The 20,070-nt window shown below is 41.6% G+C and overlaps 1 protein-coding gene across 6 annotated transcripts in view; it reads right to left on the bottom strand.

Annotated features, from left to right (window-relative positions):
• Nucleotides 1-20,070, bottom strand: part of LOC109892488 (nipped-B-like protein B) — a 73,872-nt gene that overhangs the window by 38,689 nt on the left and 15,113 nt on the right. The gene's annotated exons all lie outside the window — the stretch shown is intronic.

The raw sequence follows: 20,070 nt of genomic DNA, 5'->3' as shown, positions 1-20,070 counted from the left end.
TGTCACCAAAGCACCATATACTACCCACCACTGCGACCTGTATGCTCTCATTGGCTGGCCCTCACTACATATTTGTCGCCAAACCCACTGGCTCCAGGTCATCTATAAGTCTTTGCTAGGTAAAGCCTTGTCATATCTCAGCTCACTGGTCACCATGGCAACACCCGCCCTTAGCACAAGCTCCAGCAGGTACAGTTGAAGTCGGAAGTTTACAAACACTTTGCTTGGAGTCAATAAAACTCGTTTTTCAACCACTCCACAAATTTGTTGTTAACAAACTATAGTTTTGGCAAGTCGGTTAGGACATCTACCTTGTGCATGACACAAGTCATTTTTCCAACAATTGTTTAGAGACAGATTATTTCACTGTATCACAATTGCAGTGGTCAGAAGTTTACATACACTAAGTTGACTGTGCCTTTGCACAACTTGGAAAATTCCTGAAAATGATGTCATGACTTTAGAAGCTTCTGATAGTCAATTGGAGGTGTACCTGTGGATGTATTACCTTCAAACTCAGTGACTCTTTGCTTGACATCATGGGAAAATAAAAAAAGAAATCAGCCATGATTTGTTGACCTCCACAAGTCTGGTTCATCCTTGGGAGGAATTTCCAAACGCCTGAAGGTACCACATTCATCTGTACAAACCATAGTACGCAAGTATAAACACCATGGGACCACGCAGCCGTTATACCGCTCAGGAAGGAGACGCGTTCAGTCTCCTAGAGATGAACGTTCTTTGGTGCGAAAAGTGCAAAACAATCCCAGAACATCAGCAAAGGACCTTGTGAAGATGCTGGAGGAAACCGGTACAAAAGTCTCTATATCAATATCCACAGTAGAACGAGTCCTATATCGACAGAACCTGAAAGGCCTATCAGCAAGGAAGAAGCCACTGCTCCAAAACCGCCAAAAAAAGCCAGACTACAGTTTGCAAACTGCACACGGGGACAAAGATTATACTTTTTGGAGAAATGTCCTCTGGTCTGATGAAACAAAAAATAGAACTGTTTGGCCATAATGACCATCGTTATGTTTGGAGGAAAAAGGGGGAGGCTTGCAAGCTGAAGAACACCATCCCAACCGTGAAGCACAGGAGTGGCAGCATCATGTTGTGGGGGTGCTTTGCTGCAGGAGGGACTGGTGCACTTCACAAAATAGATGGTAACATGAGGAAGTAAAATGATGTGGATATATTGAAGCAACATCTCAAGACATCAGTGAGGAAGTTAAAGCTTGGTCGCAAATGTGTCTTCCAAATGGACAATGACCCCAAGCATACTTCCTAAGTCGTGGCAAAATGGCTTAAGGACAACAAAGTCAAGGTATTGGAGTGACCATCACAAAGCCCTGACCTCAATCCCATAGAAAAATTGTGGGCAGAACTGAAAAAGCGTGTGCGAGCAAGGAGGCCTACAAACCTGACTCATTTACACCAGCTCTGTCAGGAGGAATGGGACAAAATTCACCCAACTTATTGTGGGAAGATTGTGTAAGGCTACCCGAAACACTTGACCCAAGTTAAACAATTTAAAGGCAATGCTTCCAAATGCTAATTGAGTGTTTGTAAACTTCTGACCCACCAAAGAAATTTGGCTTGTCACCAAAAGCACTCACAAACTTCTACAGATGCACAATCGAGAGCATCCTGTCGGGCTGTATCACCGCCTGGTACGGCAACTGCTCCGCCCACAACCGTAAGGCTCTCCAGAGGGTAGTGAGTTCTGCACAACGCATCACCGAGGGCAAACCACCTGCCCTCCAGGACACCTACACCACCCGATGTCACAGGAAGGCCATAAAGATCATCAAGGACAACAACCACCCGAGCCACTGCCTGTTCACCCCGCTATCATCCAGAAGGCGAGGTCAGTACAGGTGCATCAAAGCTGGGACCGAGAGACTGAAAAACAGCTTCTATCTCAAGGCCATCAGACTGTTAAACAGCCACCACTAACATTGAGTGGCTGCTGCCGACACACTGACTCAACTTCAACCACTTTAATAATGGGAATTGATGGGAAATGGAAAATATATCACTAGCCACTTTAAACAATGCTACCTAATATAATGTTTACATACCCTACATTATTCATCTCATATGTATACGTATATACTGTACTCTATATCATCTACTGAATCCTTATGTAATACATGTATCACTAGCCACTTTAACTATGCCACTTTGTTTACATACTCATCTCATATGTATATACTGCACTCAATACCATCTACTGTATCTTGCCTATGCCGCTCTGTACCATCACTCATTCATATATCTTATGTACATATTCTTTATCCCCTTACACTTGTGTCTATAAGGTAGTAGTTTTGGAATTGTTAGCTAGATTACTTGTTGGTTATTACTGCATTGTCGGAACTAGAAACACAAGCATTGCTACACTCGCACTAACATCTGCTAACCATGTGTATGTGACAAATAAAATTTGATTTGATTTTGAATGTGATGAAAGAAATAAAAGCTGAAATAAATCACTCTCTACTATCATTCTGGCATTTCACATTCTTAAAATAAAGCGGTGATCCTACCTGACCTAAGACAGGGAATTTTAACTAGGATTAAATGTCAGGAATTGTGAAGCTGAGTTTAAATGTATTTGGCTAAGGTGTATGTAAACTTTTGACTTCAACTGCATATTTCACTGGTCATCCCCAAAGCCAACACCCCCTTTAGCCGCCTTTCCTTCCAGTTCTCTGCTGCCAATGACTGGAACGAATTGTAAAAATCACTGAAGCTGGAGACTTATATCTCCCTCACTAACTTTAAGCATCAGCTGTCAGAGCAGCCTACCAATCACCATACCTGTACATAGCCCATCTGTAAATAGCACACCCAACTACCTCATCCCTTTATTGTTATTTATTTGTTTGTTGCTCTTTCGCACCCCAGTATCTCTACTTGCACATCATCATCTGCACATCTATCACTCCCGTGTTCATGCTAAATTGTAATTACTTCGCCACTATGGCCTTACCTCCCTAATCTTACTACATTTGCACACACTGTACATATATTTTTCTATTGTGTTATTGACTGTACGTTTGCTTATCCCTCTGTGTTGTTTTTTGTCGCACTGCTTTGCTTTATCTTGGCCAGGTCGCAGTTGTAAATTAAAACTGGTTCTCAACTGACCGACCTGCTTAAATAAAGACTTGTCCGTTCAGTAGCTGGGCAAGACTCTGTGAAAATAATGTATTGCATAATGAAATGCATCACGATGTGTACAGGGCATTAGATGCACGTGAAATCTCTGATAGCACTGGCCCGATTTTAGTGAAACTTGAGTGAATGTTGAGTCTTGCCATAGAGATCTAGCATTTACAAAATTACAGCGATTGGCCAGATGTGGCGCTATAATACTATAACAAAATGCAAACTTTGAAAGGTCACGCCACTCACCCCGTTTGACCTAAAGCCATGAAATTCGGTACATACAATGCATTCAGAAAGTATTCAGACCCCTTCCACATTTTTATTCTAAAATGGATTTAAAAATTATCATAAATCTACACACAATACCCCATAATGTAAATGTATAAATAAAAAAATAAAAAACAGAAATAGCGTATTTCCATAAGTATTCAGACTCTTAGCTATGAGACTCAAACTTGAGCTCAGATGCATCCTGGTTCCATTGATCATCCTTGAACTTAGAGTCCAACTGTGGTAAATTCAGTCTATATAAGGTCCCACAATTGACAGTACATGTCAGAGAAAAAAACAAGCCATGAGGAAACAATTATATTTAAATGTGAAAGTAGATCCTCTTTGTCCCTCCCCCTTCACTTCTTAATCTTTCTGTTATTTCAGGTCAAAAAAGATTTGAGGAACAGACTGCAGGGAGAGCTGTAACCTATGTCAGAATTAGGTTTTTGTCAGAACCTGGAGATATTTCCACCGCCCTCCTTTTGTGATAAACATGAATTAGTTGGCTCTAACTCAAATCAAATAAACGCATGCTCAGTCAAATGTTCCTCTGTTAATTTTGTCAAGATAAACTTTCTTATTTCAGAAAGAAGGTATCTGATATGTTTCTTTATATAGCTGCAGCACTCAACCTTAAATTGCATCCTGTATACTATAATAATTTTACCAATACATTATTGAGCTAATTTATGGGAATGGAAATTATATTTCAGAGGGTTTATTTTTTATTAAGTCACTAGAACCAAGGCTTTCAGTACTTACACATATTTTGTTTTGAGGGGGACCCCCGCTAACTTTCACCACACAGCTAACACATTTTCCAGAGGAAACACTGGTTTGGAGGAAAGATTAATGGAAAGCACAGAGAGATCCTTGATGAAAACCTGCTCCAGAGAGCTCAAGACCTCAGAACGGGGCGAAGGTTCACCTTCCAACAGGAAAACAACCCTAAGCACACAGCCAAGACAACATGGGAGTGGCTTTGGGACAAGTCTCTGAATGTCCTTGAGTGGTCCAGCCAGAGCCAAGACTTGAACCCAATCGAACATCTTGGAGAGACCTGAAAATAGCTGTGCAGCGATGCTCCCCATCCAACCTGACAGAGCTTGAGAGGATCTGCAGAGAAGAATGGGAGAAACTCCCCAAATACAGGTGTGCCAAGCTTATAGCGTCATACCCAATAAGATTCAAGGGTTTAATCAATGCCAAATGTGCTTCAACAAAGTACTGAGTAAAGGGTCTGAATAATTATATAAATGTGATATTTCCGGTGTTTTTTTTAATACATTTGCTAAAATGTCTAAAAACGTGTTTTTGCTTTGCCATTATGGGGTATTGTGCGTAGATTGATGATGAAAAATTGTTTTTAATCCATTTTAGGATAAGGCTGTAACGTAACAAAATGTGGAAAGGGTCAAGGGGTCTGAATACTTTCCGAATGTACCGTAGGTCCTCACAAGGAACAAATTTGCATCTGGGACCCATCATTTTGAATTTTATGAAAAACACTTAAAAAGCTACACTTCTGGCACTGAATGACCGATCTGCATGAAACTTATGTGGCATCTACGGCCAAAGGTCTCGCACTCTGTCAACGCAATATTTTCTGAAACAATATGGCTGCTATTGACCAATAAACATTCACGTGGTCTAGCACATAAATCAGTCACGGACATTTGTATTGTAACCGACCATTGGTACACAAGTTGCAAACACCGTCAAGACCCAACATATGCAAGAACAATCATATCGTCCACACGGTGGCGATATAATGGTACATGTTTATATCTCTTGATCTGTTTAACTCCTTTGGGACTGGGGGGCAGTATTGAGTAGCTTGGATGAATAAGGTGCCCAGAGTAAACTGCCTGCTACTCAGGCCCAGTTGCTAATATTATTAGTATATTTGGATAGAAAACACTGACGTTTCTAAAACTGCTTGAATGATGTCTGAGTATAACAGAACTCATATGGCAGGCAAAAACCTGAGTAAAAATCCAATCAGGAAGTGGGAAATCTGAGGTTTGTAGTTTTTCAAGTCATTGCCTATCGAATATACAGTGACTATGGGGTCATGTTGCACTTCCTAAGGCTTCCACTAGATGTCAACAGTCTTTAGAACCTTGTTTGAGGCGTCTACTGTGAAGGAGGGGGGAATGAGAGCTGATTAAGTCAGGAGTCTGGCAGAGTGCCATGAGCTAATCACGCACTCTCACGTGAGAGCGACCTGCGGTCCATTGCATTTCTACAGACAAAGGAATTCTCTGGTTGAAACATTATTGAAGATTTATGATAAAAACATCCTAAAGATTGATTCTATACATCGTTTGACATGTTTCTACGAACTGTAATATGACTTTTCGTCTGAACTTTCGCCTGGACTTGCTCGCGCCTCGTGAGTTTGGATTGTGTACTAAACGCGCGAACAAAAAGGAGGTATTTGGACATAAATTATGGACTTTATCGAACAAATCAAACATTTATTGTGGAACTGGGATTCCTGAGAGTGCATTCTGAGGAAGATCATCAAAGGTAAGTGAATATTTATAATGCTATTTCTTACTTCTGTTGACTCCACAACATGGCGGATATCTGTATGGCTTTTTGTTGTCTGAGCGCTGTACTCAGATTATTGCTTGGTGTGCTTTTTCGGTAAAGCAATTTTTTAAGTTCCATGCATAACACTTGTATTTTCATCAACATTTATGATGAGTATTTCTGTAAATTGATGTGGCTCTCTGCAAAATCACCGGATGTTTTGGAAGCAAAACATTACTGAATGTAACGCGCCGATGTAAACTGAGATTTTTGGATATAAATATGAGCTTTATCGAACAAAACATACATGTATTGTGTAACATGAAGTCCTATGAGTGTCATCTGATGAAGATCATCAAAGGGTAGTGAATAATTTTATCTCTATTCCTGCTTTTTGTGACTCCTCTCTTTGGCTGGAAAAATGGCTGTGTTTTCCTGTGACTAGATACTGACCTAACATAATCGTTTGGTGTGCTTTCGTCGTAAAGCCTTTTTGAAATCAGTGTAAAATACTTGTATGTTTGAGGAATTTTAATTATGAGATTTCTGTTGTTTTGAATTTGGCACCCTGCAATATCACCGGCTGTTGGCGAGGTGGGACGCTACAGTCCCACATATCCCAGAAAGGTTCATTCAGGGTGATTACATTTGGCACACATACTCAGGGATGAGTGTAGCTAACCCACACAATATCTCAGACAATACTGGCTCGATTTTGTCAACACTTGGGTAAACGATGAGTCTTGCCAAAAAAGATCCTGCATTTAAAAAATTCCACTAAATGGCCCAAGGGGGACGGGCTTCATAATTTGTGGGGCACAACATGTTTACTGTTGCCTTGTTATTTTATGAAGTGGAAAAAGTGGCTGGCTGACAATGAGTCTTATCGACAGCCAGCGCTTATGGAAAACACTGCTAGCACCAGCCTCAACTGTCTGTGCATACACAATTCCCCCCCAACACCAGCAACCAGTGCAGACAACACTATTCTCCCATAGCACCAGCAACAAGACACCAGTTTGCCACCAGATTCTCTCCAGCTCTCAGGACCACTGGTATCACTGTCTGAAATAACTTATTGCACTGTCCAATAGGGTTGGGCAATATTACAACAGAATCGTAAATCAACGATGCTTGACAGTCATTGTCGATGGTGACGACATTGTGATGTGACAGATGATAGTTTAGCCTATTGGATCTTGACTGATGCCGTGCAGTAAAGCTAGCACGTTAGGCCAGACGACATACCATATGGCCTATTTCTATTTGCCATAGCCTATTTCAATAAATATGTGGTAGGTAGACTATTAACATAATGCAAGAGAACAATGTAGATTGTAGACAGAGCGGAGAGCACCAAAGCTGAACGTCAGATAGGAGGCCAAAAGTTTATGGTCAATTCCACGATAACGGAATTACGATTTGACTCCGTTTAAACTCACTTTAAAATGTATGCAAAAAAAAAAAAAGATTGATTTCAAAGTTCAACAAACCATACAACTCTATGCACAAGGACTACTTTAAACAATTTCCACAGACACATTTACAAAAACTAATTTAGTGGAAGAACTGTGCAGATGCAAACTTTGGTAACAGAATTACAGTAAAACCACATTTCCCCAAAACTCTTTAAATATCTGATCCGAATTAGGGCAGGGCGATATGTCCAAAATATCATATCATGGTATTTTTCAAACTGTTGACGGTATTTTATGCTTTTGATTAATAAAAGTTCTACATTTGCTTTATGAGTAGTGCGTGACCCTAGGGTGGCAATACATACAGTGCCTTGCGAAAGTATTCGGCCCCCTTGAACTTTGTGACCTTTTGCCACATTTCAGGCTTCAAACATAAAGATATAAAACTGTATTTTTTTGTGAAGAATCAACAACAAGTGGAACACAATCATGAAGTGTTCTTGTTATTGGATATTTCAAACTTTTTTAACAAATCAAAAACTGAAAAATTGGGCGTGCAAAATTATTCAGCCCCTTAAGTTAATACTTTGTAGCGCCACCTTTTGCTGCGATTACAGCTGTAAGTCGCTTGGGGTATGTCTCTATCAGTTTTGCACATCGAGAGACTGACATTTTTTCCCATTCCTCCTTGCAAAACAGCTTGAGCTCAGTGAGGTTGGATGGAGAGCATTTGTGAACAGCAGTTTTCAGTTCTTTCCACAGATTCTCGATTGGATTCAGGTCTGGACTTTGACTTGACCATTCTAACACCTGGATATGTTTATTTTTGAACCATTCCATTGTAGATTTTGCTTTATGTTTTGGATCATTGTCTTGTTGGAAGACAAATCTCCGTCCCAGTCTCAGGTCTTTTGCAGACTCCATCAGGTTCTCTTTCTTCCAGAATGGTCCTGTATTTGGCTCCATCCATCTTCCCATCAATTTTAACCATCTTCCCTGTCCCTGCTGAAGAAAAGCAGGCCCAAACCATGATGCTGCCACCACCATGTTTGACAGTGGGGATCGTGTGTTCAGGGTGATGAGCTGTGTTGCTTTTACGCCAAACATAACGTTTTGCATTGTTGCCAAAAAGTTCCATTTTGGTTTCATCTGACCAGAGCACCTTCTTCCACATGTTTGGTGTGTCTCCCAGGTGGCTTGTGGCAAACTTTAAACGACACTTTTTATGGATATCTTTAAGAAATGGCTTTCTTCTTGCCACTCTTCCATAAAGGCCAGATTTGTGCAATATACGACTGATTGTTGTCCTATGGACAGAGTCTCCCACCTCAGCTGTAGATCTCTGCAGTTCATCCAGAGTGATCATGGGCCTCTTGGCTGCATCTCTGATCAGTCTTCTCCTTGTATGAGCTGAAAGTTTAGAGGGACGGCCAGGTCTTGGTAGATTTGCAGTGGTCTGATACTCCTTCCATTTCAATATTATCGCTTGCACAGTGCTCCTTGGGATGTTTAAAGCTTGGGAAATCTTTTTGTATCCAAATCCGGCTTTAAACTTCTTCACAACAGTATCTCGGACCTGCCTGGTGTGTTCCTTGTTCTTCATGATGCTCTCTGCGCTTTTAACGGACCTCTGAGACTATCACAGTGCAGGTGCATTTATACGGAGACTTGATTACACACAGGTGGATTGTATTTATCATCATTAGTCATTTGGATTGTATTTATCATCATTAGTCATTTAGGTCAACATTGGATCATTCAGAGATCCTCACTGAACTTCTGGAGAGTTTGCTGCACTGAAAGTAAAGGGGCTGAATAATTTTGCACGCCCAATTTTTCAGTTTTTGAGTTGTTAAAAAAGTTTGAAATATCCAATAAATGTCGTTCCACTTCATGATTGTGTCCCACTTGTTGTTGATTCTTCACAAAAAAATACAGTTTTATATCTTTATGTTTGAAGCCTGAAATGTGGCAAAAGGTCGTAAAGTTCAAGGGGGCCGAATACTTTCGCAAGGCACTGTATATTCTAAATGATTTCAAATGGGTCTTTCTCCATTCGGATTGTTTTATACTGTTCAATTCAACTTCAACCTAAAATAATTTCCTGCATTTCCATCAATTTCTGCATTTCCTGCACTCATTTGAGATCATTTCCACACTGCCATGATATGGGCAAAAATACTAGGCGGCTTATTTTAACCAAATATTGTGATTAAGATCAAAACACTTGAGTGAACTTTGGAATAATGGAAATAGAATGTTTATTATAATTCTATAGTTAAAATATAAATATAGTGGGCACTTGAATACAGTGTTGTTTGACATGACAACGAATGAAAATGCCATGGACAAGTTATTGTGACCGGGTAGGAACCAAATGTTAAATATTTATTCATATAGCCAACATATTCATGCTTTGCCTTTCCTCTTTGATTTAGAAGATACTGTTGCACAAACAACATGCTGATTTAAGCCTCCACCAGTACTGGTATCAAAGGCTGTATTAGCTAGCTACGTTTGCTCTGACTCAGTACTTTAAGCCAGCTAACTGGCGATTAGCATTAGTGGCTAACACGATTTGGTTTAACTTGCTAAGAAAATACAAACTAGCTGTTTGCAGATGTGAGAAACACAAACTAATATTGTGATTATAGAACGCTTGTGGATTTATGTTAAGATCAAAGTGGAAACAACATTGTTGTCATCAACATTGTTGCATGTGCTGCATTGACCATGAAGACTGAACGAAAGTGTCTCGTGGTCAAGCAACAACAAATACAATCCTTGAGTGAAAGCGGGCGGGACTAGATCGATGTGGAAAGTTACACACGGCGTATCACATTTAACAAACCAAACAGTCAAATACCGTTATAGGTAAAGTAAAAACTCAAACCGGGCCGTGCATAAATACCAGTATATGGTAAAATACTGTATACCGCCCAGCCCTACTCCGAATTAAGATACAAAGATGTCTGCAGAAAGAATGGGGTCAGCTATGACATGACACCTTGAGTTAAAAAAAATATTTTTGTTATGCAACTACATTAAGTGAAGTGGATTTACACCCAGTAACGGAATAACAGTACATCATGGGTCTAAACACTAAACAGAATTGCATAATTATGCAACTACTCATGTTCCACAAGTTTGGACATCAGAGCACAGTAGAGCAGTGATTCTCAACTGGTGGTTCGCAACTGAGGCCTTGAATGGATCGAGGGTGTCCGAGTAAAGAAATATATAAATATACACACACACATATATTAGATTTTTTTTTACAATTAATAAATTCTCCAGTCCGAACTTAAACAAATTAAGGTAGAAAGTGTGTATAAATGATAATGAATTTAGATTTTCAAATCATTAAAAAACTCAATATTGAGCTATTTATTAGCAGCACTAATTTTGTGGTCTCAAACCAGTGAGCTTACTAACATTCTTCATCAAGAATATGGGCAACATGTTATTATTGACAATGAAAGAGGTGGGAATGTTCCCTTGTCATTTAATTGCTACATTTACTATCAATATAGCATTAAAAATTGTTTTTCAGATTGTATTTTCCAATAATTTTTGTGAGGCAAAACAAGTTGAGAACCACTGCAGTAGAGTTTAGTTCAGTACAGTACAATATACTATACTGTATTGTATTGTACTCCACACACGGTACAGTACTGTGTTGTATTGTACTGTGCTCTACTATTCACTGTGCTATCCAAAAATGTGAAACATAAGTCTATGATAGGTTCAGATTTGGTCCAGTCCTGTCCGTCTGTGGACTGTAACATCAAGACCAGGGTGGACTGACCAAATTTAAACTACTTTTCAAAGTCTATGGACGTCCGGTGTCGGTCAGTGTTCAGTGGGTGAGGATGCTGGTTAGAGTAAATGGAAAGAGAGGGCGCTCATGGGTAGGTGTCAGTAAGAGCTGGGAGAGGTGACATTAACTTGAGCGTGAGGCATAGAGAGAGCGGAGGAGGGGTTGTCCAGACTCAGACTGTTTTAACACACTTGGTTTGACCACCAGACAACAGAAAGAAAGAAAACAGTTTTGAGCTGAACATAACAGTATGCCAGCGGAAGGGAGGACAGTAGCAGATGACCCAACTGTGATTAGTGACTATTGTGATTTCCCATTGTAGCCAATTCAGTGGCAGTAATTCCTATACAGATTGAAACTCGGAAGTCCGTTACCAATCACTTAATAATTCATCAACAAAATTGATATCAGTAATTGATAGGTCTACCATTACTTGTTACTTCATTGTCCTCTATCCTCATCAGGGAGATAAAATACCTTAAAGATATATGAATTTGGTCAGGTCGCCCAAAAAGTTACATATTGCAGCGTTAAACTTACAAATGGTAAACAATTTCTCCAAAACTAAATATGTGTTGATATTAGTTGGCAGGGGTCTTTATGTCAACATCATTGTGTTTTGATGCATTTGTGATACCTTTTAATACATTTTCTGGTAGATGTTTTCTAAGACCCCTTTTCCATCTGTTTATCCAGAAATCAAATCCTTTACATAAGCCTAATTTTTAAAATGGAAAAACATGCATGTTAAAACATGCATCTATGCCTTCATTTTCCAAAATATACACTATTAGCTTTCATTTGACATGCTCCTTTTAACTTCACATGCTCATGGGTCCTTTTACATGGAAATAACCTATTTTTTCTCTCGCTCTCACCTCTCCAATGTCAGATGATGATGGGCCTTTTGCAGTGGACAGTCTGTTCTCCGGCTTGTTATTTTAAAAGCTTAATTTCCCGTTTTGTCCCAATCCCCATTTGATTTGGCCAAGGAATATAGCCTACTCTTTCATGTTTAGTAGACAGAGCAGAGAATTCCAACAAAGCAGCACAAAATGTTCCATCAGAAAATATTGTTTATCTCTCTAATGTTGGATGCATGGGCCTTTGCCTATAGCGTAAAGCTAGGCTATTCATTTATTTTTTACGGACACTGAACTATCTTGTGTCTAGCTGTTTAAAAACTTAGGCTGATAACCTATCCTCCTACCACAGGAGGTTGGTGGCACCTTAATTGGGGAGGACGGGCTTGTGGTAATATCTGGAGCGGAATCGGTGGTATCCATGTGTTTGATGCCATTCCATTGTACTCCATTACGGCCATTATTATGAATCGTCCTCTCCTCAGCAGCCTCCGACTAAATCAAATCACATTTTATTTGTCACATACACATGGTTAGCAGATGTTAATGTGAGTGTAGCGAAATGCTTGTGCTTCTAGTTCCGACAATGCAGTAATAACCAACAAGTAAGTATCCTAGTTAAAATTCCCTGTCTTAGGTCAGGTAGGATCACCGCTTTATTTTAAGAATGTGAAATGCCAGAATGATAGTAGAGAGTGATTTATTTCAGCTTTTATTTCTTTCATCACATTCAAAATCAAATCAAATTTTATTTGTCACATACACATGGTTAGCAGATGTTAGTGCGAGTGTAGCTAAATGCTTGTGTTTCTAGTTCCGACAATGCAGTAATAACCAACAAGTAATCTAGCTAACAATTCCAAAACTACTACCTTATAGACACAAGTGTAAGGGGATAAAGAATATGTACTTAAGATATATGAATGAGTGATGGTACAGAGCGGCATAGGCAAGATACAGTAGATGGTATTGAGTGCAGTATATACATATGAGATGAGTATGTAAACAAAGTGGCATAGTTAAAGTGGCTAGTGATACATGTATTACATAAGGATTCAGTAGATGATATAGAGTACAGTATATACGTATACATATGAGATGAATAATGTAGGGTATGTAAACATTATATTAGGTAGCATTGTTTAAAGTGGCTAGTGATATATTTTCCATTTCCCATCAATTCCCATTATTAAAGTGGTTGAAGTTGAGTCAGTGTGTCGGCAGCAGCCACTCAATGTTAGTGGTGGCTGTTTAACAGTCTGATGGCCTTGAGATAGAAGCTGTTTTTCAGTCTCTCGGTCCCAGCTTTGATGCACCTGTACTGACCTCGCCTTCTGGATGATAGCGGGGTGAACAGGCAGTGGCTCGGGTGGTTGTTGTCCTTGATGATCTTTATGGCCTTCCTGTGACATCGGGTGGTGTAGGTGTCCTGGAGGGCAGGTAGTTTGCCCCCGGTGATGCGTTGTGCAGACCTCACTACCATCTGGAGAGCCTTACGGTTGTGGGCGGAGCAGTTGCCGTACCAGGCGGTGATACAGCCCGACAGGATGCTCTCGATTGTGCATCTGTAGAAGTTTGTGAGTGCTTTAGGTGACAAGCCGAATTTCTTCAGCCTCCTGAGGTTGAAGAGGCGCTGCTGCGCCTTCTTCACGATGCTGTCTGTGTGGGTGGGCCAATTCAGTTTGTCTGTGATATGTACGCCGAGGAACTTAAAAACGTACTACCCTCTCCACTACTGTTCCATCGATGTGGATAGGGGGGTGTTCCCTCTGCTGTTTCCTGAAGTCCACAATCATCTCCTTAGTTTTGTTGACGTTGAGTGTGAGGTTATTTTCCTGACACCACACTCCAAGGGCCCTCACCTACTCCCTGTAGGCCGTCTCGTCGTTGTTGGTAATCAAGCCTACCACTGTTGTGTCGTCCGCAAACTTGATGATTGAGTTGGAGGCGTCCGTGGCCACGCAGTCGTGGGTGAACAGGGAGTACAGGAGAGGGCTCAGAACACACCTTTGTGGGGCCCCAGTGTTGAGGATCAGCGGGGTGGAAATGTTGTTGCCTACCCTCACCGCCTGGGGGCGGCCCGCCAGGAAGTCCAGTACCCAGTTGTACAGGGAGGGGTCGAGACCCAGGGTCTCGAGCTTGATGACGAGCTTGGAGGGCACTATGGTGTTAAATGCCGAGCTGTAGTCGATGAACAGCATTCTCACATAGGTATTCCTCTTGTCCAGATGGGTTAGGGCAGTGTGCAGTGTGGTTGAGATTGCATCGTTTGTGGACCTATTTGGGCGGTAAGCAAATTGGAGTGGGTCTAGGGTGTCAGGTAGAGTGGAGGTGATATGGTCCTTGACTAGTCTCTCAAAGCACTTCATGATGACGGAAGTGAGTGCTACGTTTAGCTCAGTTACCTTAGCTTTCTTGGGAACAGGAACAATGGTGGCCCTCTTGAAGCATGGGGGAACAACAGACTGGGATAGGGATTGATTGAATATGTCCGTAAACACACCAGCCAGCTGGTCTGCGCATGCTCTGAGGGCGCGGCTGGGGATGCCGTCTGGGCCTGCAGCCTTGCGAGGGTTGACACGTTTAAATGTATTCCTCACGTCGGCTGCAGTGAAGGAGAGTCCGCATGTTTTAGTTGCGGGCCGTGTCAGTGGCACTGTATTGTCCTCAAAGCGGGCAAAAAAGTTATTTAGTCTGCCTGGGAGCAAGACATCCTGGTCCGTGACGGGGCTGGTTTTCTCTTTGTAATCCGTGATTGACTGTAGACCCTGCCACATACCTCTTGTGTCTGAGCCTTTGAATTGAGATTTAACTTTGTCTCTATACTGACGCTTAGCTTGTTTGATTGCCTTGCGGAGGGAATAGTTACACTGTTTGTATTCGGTCATGTTTCCGGTCACCTTGCCCTGATTAAAAGCAGTGGTTCGGGCTTTCAGTTTCACGCGAATGCTGCCATCAATCCACGGTTTCTGGTTTGGGAATGTTTTAATCGTTGCTATGGGAACGACATCTTCAACGCACATTCTAATGAACTCGCTCAGAAATCAGCGTATTCGTCAATGTTGTTGTCTGACGCAATACGAAACATATCCCAGTCCACGTGATGGAAGCAGTCTTGGAGTGTGGAATCAGATTGGTCGGACCAGCGTTGAACAGACCTCAGCGCGGGAGCTTCTTGTTTTAGTTTCTGTCTGTAGGCAGGGATCAACAAAATGGAGTCGTGGTCAGCTTTTCCGAAAGGAGGGCGGGGCAGGGCCTTATATGCGTCACGGAAGTTAGAATAGCAGTGATCCAAGGTTTTTCCAGCCCTGGTTGCGCAATCGATATGCTGATAAAATTTAGTGAGTCTTGTTTTCAGATTAGCCTTGTTAAAATCCCCAGCTACAATGAATGCAGCCTCCGGATAAATGGATTCCAGTTTACAAAGAGTCAAATAAAGTTCGTTCAGAGCCATCGATGTGTCTGCTTGGGGGGGAATATATAAGGCTGTGATTATAATCGAAGAGAATTCCCTTGGTAGATAATGCGGTCGACATTTGATTGTGAGGAATTCTAAATCAGGTGAACAGAAGGACTTGAGTACCTGTATGTTGTTATGATCACACCACGTCACGTTAACCATGAAGCATATGCCCCCGCCCCTCTTCTTACCAGAAAGATGTTTGTTTCTGTCTGCGCGAAGCGTGGAGAAACCAGCTGGCTGCACCGACTCCGATGGTGTCTCTCCAGTGAGCCATGTTTCCGTGAAGCAAAGAACGTTACAGTCTCTGATGTCCCTCTGGAATGCTACCCTTGCTCGGATTTCATCAACCTTGTTGTCAAGAGACTGGACATTGGCGAGAAGAATGCTAGGGAGTGGTGCACGATGTGCCCGTCTCCGGAGTCTGACCAGAAGACCGCTCCGCTTCCCCCTTTTACGAAGGGGAACTAGGCCTATCATAAAAGCTTTAGGACAAATGAAAGTTATGAACATTAGCCTATTTCCCAAAAACTGTACTGTTGTCCTAAAGTTGCCACTTTCAAAAAGAACAATGACAAATCTATAGGCCTAAGGTATTTTCAATCACAACTTTATGAGAAGTAGAACAAACAATAGCACAGTGTGGTCAAAGACGTGGTAACTTAGTTGTGGTCATAATGTGATTACCTTAATGTGAGAAAGACAAAGGAGCTGATCGTGAACTATAGGAAAAGGAGGGCCGAACAGGCCCCCACTAACATTGTCGGCGCTATAGTGGAGCGGGTCGAGAGTTTCAAGTTCCTTGGTGTCCACATCACCAACAAACTATCATGGTCCAAACACAGCAAGAAAGTCGTGAAGAGGGCACGACAACACCTTTTCCCTTTCAGGAGACTGAAAAGATTTGGCACGGGTCCCCAGATCCTCAAAAAGTTCTACAACTAAACCATCATGAGCATGGTTGCATCACCGCCTGGTATGGCAACTGCTCGGGATCAGACCGTAAGGCGCTACAGATGGTAGTGTGTACGGCCCAGTACAGCCAGGCTTCCTGCCATCCAGGACCTATATACTAGGAGGTATCAGAGGAAGGCCCAAAAAAATTGACAAAGACTCCAGTCACCCAAGTCATAGACTGTTCTCTCTGCTACCCCACTGGAAGCAGTACCGGAACACCAAGTCTAGGTCCAAAAGGCTCCTTAACAGCTTCTACCACCAAGCCATAAGACTGCTGAACAGTTAATCAAATGGCAACCCGGACTATTTACATTGACCCCCTTTTGTTTTTACCCTGCTGCTACTCGCTGTTTATTATCTCTGCATAGTCACTTTATCCCTACCTATATGTACAAATTACCTCGACTAACCTGTACTCCCGCATACTGACCCGGTACCCCCTGTATATAGACTCGTTATTGTTATTTTTTTTATTTTACTTTAGTGGTACAAGCTTTTCGCTACACCCGCAATAACATCTGCTAAATATGTGTATGTAACCAATAAAAGTTGATTTAGTAAATATTTTCTAAACTCGATTACTTGAACTTCATTGTTGGTTAGGGGCTTGTAAGAAAGCATTTCACGGTAAGATCTACACATGTTGTAATCAGCGCATGTAAGAAATACAATTTGATTGGATTTGATACAACTACAAACATAGTTATGTTTTGGGGTTATTAGATATTTCTTAACTTATTTCAGGATATCTTCTGAACTACCCACAAAGTGCTATTTCTCAACGTTATATGTTAGTTCATATGCTAGCTCGATAACTAGCTCAAGCTGGCCACCGTTAGCATCCTCAAGCGTTTCACATACTTTGTGGCTGTGTTATCTAGTGGGAACCTGTTAGCACGGCAGGCAGGTTGGGCTCAAAACGAAAGAAAATCATAGCTGCCTGCTCTAATTGTGTATGTAGTACCTTGTCTGTTCGGTCAACTTTGACATGTTCTCTGTGAAGTAGGCTATGCAAGTTTTGAAAGATTTTCCACATTGGCTTAGTGCTAGCGCACTAGATGACTGACATCAAATCTACTTGAGATTTTTCTCATTATAACTATATGATTTCCCTCACTGACTCTCCCTCGGCCCGGTGATGCGCCAGCCTCCCCTCGCTTTGGTAGCCAACTCAGCCTGCACTATTTTAAAGGTTTTACCTTCGATTGGGCTCCAGACATCAATCTCTAAGTCTCTGCTCTCTCTTTGCTTTTGATCTGCCGTTTAGTTTGTGTTAAGTTAGTTGGGTTCTATCTGGTCTACAGTTGTTAGCAGGCTTGGTGGCTGGATAGGCTAATAGCTAGTTAGCTAAATAGCTATATGCACTTATCTTAGCCAGCTAATAATCTTTGATAACTGGTTAGATTTACAATAAATTCAAGTATTTGATGGTAACTTGGCTGAAAATTGGTTTCATTTGAAGTTATTGCTGTTGGAGTTTACGTTATAGGGAATAGGGTGGCTTGTCGGGTCCTCCATATTACACCAGACCTCGGAAAAACATTTTCCGACATGTCTTCGTAATTCTTTAGTTTTATGTCATAACTCGAGAAATGAAAAGTGAGGTGTAACTTTGCATTGGGACTTTTAATTCATATACTAATGCAAATCCATATGTTAAATTTGATTACATTTATGCTACACACCCTTAAGACAGGAGGATGAGGCAAATGAAGCCATTATCTAGATCTGAAGACGGTAGATATAAAACCTAACTCACTACTGTACTGTTTGTTGGACTGTTACTTTGCTCCATCATGTGGCTCTGCCTAGGCTTTCAACAACATTATCTTTCATCATGATTCTTCCAGTTGTTGTAGTGATAGAGGTAAAAAGATATATATATTGATACTGAAGGGGGGGAAAAAGTGTATATATATATATATATATATATAGTTTTACTTTAACATTAGCTAGTGCTAGTTGGCTGTACCTGCACTGAAACTCCAGTATTTTTCATCCTATAGATTTTTCTCCATCTTCTTTCTAAATAATGAGCCGACATGTTTTCAGGACTTTCAATTCAATGATTGATAAACTAATTTTCTCATGCTCTCTCGTCTCTCTGCAGCAGACATATCGTTAGCAATGTTTGGAACATCAAATTACTATAAAACCGCAATACATATAAACTCAGCAAAAAAATAAACGTCCTTTCACTGTCAACTGCGTTTATTTTCAGCAAACTTAACATGTGTAAATATTTGTATGAACATAAGATTCAACAACTGAGACATAAACTAAACAAGTTCCACAGACGTGACGAACAGAAATTGAATAATGTGTCCCTGAACAAAAAGGGGGGGGGGACAAAATCAAAAGTAAGTCAGTATCTGGTGTGGCCACCAGCTGCATTAAGCACTGCAGTGCATCTCCTCCTCGTGGACTGCACCAGATTTGCCTGTCCTTGTTGTGAGATGTTACCCCACTCTTCCACCAAGGCACCTGCAAGTTCCCAGACATTTCTGGGGGGAATGGCCCTAGCCCTCATCCTCCGATCCAACAGGTCCCAGATGTGCTCAATGGGATTGAGATCCAGGCTCTTCGCTAGCCATGACAGAACACTGACATTCCTGTCTTGTAGGGAATCACTCACAGAATGAGCAGTATGGCTGGTGGCATTGTCATGCTGGAGGGTCATGTCAGGATGAGCCTGCAGGAAGGATACCACATGAGGGAAGAGGATGTCTTCCCTGTAACGCACAGCGGTGATGATGTGACACACCGCCCCAGACCATGATGGACCCGCCACCTCCAAATCAATCCCACTCCAGAGTACAGACCTCGGTGTAACGCTCATTCCGTCGACGATAAACGTGAATCCGACCACCACTCCCAGTGAGGCAAAACTGCGACTCATCAGTGAGAACTTTTTGCCAGTCCTGTCTGGTCCAGCAACGGTGGGTTTGTGTCCATAGGTGACGTTGTTGTCAGTGATGTCTGGTAAGGCTACAAGCCCCCTTCCAACCTCTCTCAGCCTATTGCGGACAGTCTGAGCACTGATGGATGGATTGTGCGTTCCTAGTGTAACTCGGGTAGTTGTTGTTGCCATCCTGTACCTGTCCCGCAGGTGTGATGTTCGGATGTACCGATCCTGTGCAGGTATTGTTACATGTGGTCTGCCACTGCGAGGACGATCAGCTGTCTTCCTGCCTCCCTGTAGCGCTGTCTTAGGTGTCTCACTGTACGGATATTGCAATTTCTTGCCCTGACCACATCTGCAGTCCTCATGCCTCCTTGCAGCATGCCTAAGGCACGTTCACGCAGATGAGCAGGGACCCTGGGCTTTTGGTGTTTTTCAGAGTCAGTAGAAAGGCCTCTTTAGTGTCCTAAACTTTCATAACTGTGACCTTAATTGCCTACTTTCTGTAAACTGTTAGTGTCTTTAACAACCGTTCCACAGGTGCATGTTCATTTAATTGTTTATGGTTCATTGAACAAGCATGGGAAACAGTGTTTAAACCCTTTACAATGAAGATCTATGAAGTTATTTGGATTTTTACAAATTATCTTTGAAAGACAGGG

This window comes from Oncorhynchus kisutch, linkage group LG6, assembly GCF_002021735.2.
Source record: "Oncorhynchus kisutch isolate 150728-3 linkage group LG6, Okis_V2, whole genome shotgun sequence".
NCBI classification, from domain to species: domain Eukaryota; kingdom Metazoa; phylum Chordata; class Actinopteri; order Salmoniformes; family Salmonidae; genus Oncorhynchus; species Oncorhynchus kisutch.
The sequence above is the reverse complement of the archived record's forward strand: the minus strand, read 5'-3'. Positions and strand labels throughout refer to the sequence as shown.